At 48.7% G+C, this 1,720-nt stretch overlaps 1 non-coding gene across 1 annotated transcript; it reads right to left on the bottom strand.

Moving 5' to 3' along the window:
* Window positions 1-463: 463 nt before the first annotated feature.
* On the bottom strand, window positions 464-545 carry TRNAS-UGA (transfer RNA serine (anticodon UGA)). Its single transcript has one exon. It is a non-coding gene; the product is annotated as a tRNA-Ser (tRNA).
* Between the last annotated feature and the right edge of the window lie 1,175 nt (window positions 546-1,720).

The raw sequence follows: 1,720 nt of genomic DNA, 5'->3' as shown, positions 1-1,720 counted from the left end.
CACTGGAGCATCTCTCATCAGGAAAGGCTGAGGGAGCTGGGCCTATTCAGCGTCACAAAGAGATGACTGAGAGGGGACCTCCTTACTGTGTACAAATATCCAAAGGGGATGTCAGGAATGTGGAGCCAGACTGTACTCGGTGGTGCCCCGCAATGGGACAAGAGGCAGTGACCAGGAACTGCCGTCTGAACGCGCTTCTCTCCCCTGCAGTGCCCGACCGGCGGCCCGGCCTGCCCGGGGAGGCTGTGCAGGCCCTCAGGCCGATGTTCCTGAGCCGGCTGATGCGGCCCTCCGGGAGCACCGGCAGCAGCGGATGATGGCTGTGCGGGGCCTGCCCCGCTCTATGCCCTTATCCCAGCCCATCGCTCTGGGCGCTGCTGGTGCCGGAGAGGAGCCGTGAGCAGTAAAAGTGCACCCGGGCAGGGAATAGGAGGAACGAAAAAAAGCGAAGCCCCGTCCGGGCCGCAGCGAGCAGGGTTCGAACCTGCGCGGGGAGACCCCATTGGATTTCAAGTCCAACGCCTTAACCACTCGGCCATCGCTGCTGATACTGCTCACGCTCTTGGGCTGAGCCCTTATAGGGCGTTCCGCCCGCCGCAGGCCCCGCCCCAACCCGCGCAGCCAATGGGCGCTGCCGGCCCCGGCTCCGCCCCCTCAGCAATGGCGGCCGCAGCTCGGCAGGAGCGGCGCAGGAGGAGCAAATGCCAATGAACACCGGAGAGTCTCGGCCTGAGGGGCAGGGGCCGCGCCCGCGCCAGCGAATGGAACCGGAGCCTGGCAGGGAGGAGGCAGCCAGGAGCTCCTGCATAGACAGCAGCCATTAGGCGCTGCATTAGCTTTCTGTGGCGTTAATGTTTTTCCTGGTTGTACTATTTCTTTCAATTATTGCAAAATCTCTATTACAAAATCTCGAAAGGTCTCTATCATACAACCTTTATATGTAAATTAATTCACTGTAGATAATTTTTTTTTACTCTAGCAACAGTTAATTATGCCAGCAGTAGTACAATGGAAATTAAATTTCATTTTACTTTCCACCTGTGTTGCAATGGGTAAAAGTAATAGTTTTTCCTGATTTTTAATCTATACTTTGAACAATGTGGAAAATGCGTATTTTAAGATTGGCTTTTCGCAAATATTCAAATTATTATTATGTGTGTTATGTTAGAAAGTTATGCTGTATTAATTCTCTTAAGCAGTGTGTTAAATATAGTTTTATGTTATAACAAAATGTTAAAATAGAAACTATGCTATGTAGGAAACTTTTTTTCTAAAGAAAGGACTCGCACTGAGATAGCAGCCACAGGACACCCAAATCTTTCAGAGAAAGAGAATTTATTGCTCCATTATCAGGAGAAACGACCTTCTTCCCGCCTCGCTTGGGCAGAACGACGCTGTTAGGATTAGGAGGAAGAAGTTGACGATGACCAGACAGAATCCTGTGTTTGAATGGAATTTATGCATCATGGATGAGGTGTATGAATATGCAACAGGCTGTTGCTTTTAAGGGTTCATCCTTTGATAACGGGTGTCCTTTTTCGGGCTTATTTTGCCCAGAAAAAGGTACCCGGACGTCCGTAACTCTTTGTTTTTATTGTCTCGTATTGTCCTAATTCAAATTGTCCAAATTATTATTACTCCAATTGTATTACTATTTTCATAACCGTTTTATTACTATTAAACTTTTAAAATTTTAAAAACAAGTGATTGGCGTTTTTCA

Source organism: Molothrus ater, chromosome 8 (genome assembly GCF_012460135.2).
Source record: "Molothrus ater isolate BHLD 08-10-18 breed brown headed cowbird chromosome 8, BPBGC_Mater_1.1, whole genome shotgun sequence".
Taxonomy (NCBI): Eukaryota; Metazoa; Chordata; class Aves; order Passeriformes; family Icteridae; genus Molothrus; species Molothrus ater.
This window is presented reverse-complemented; position numbering and strand designations above follow the sequence as displayed.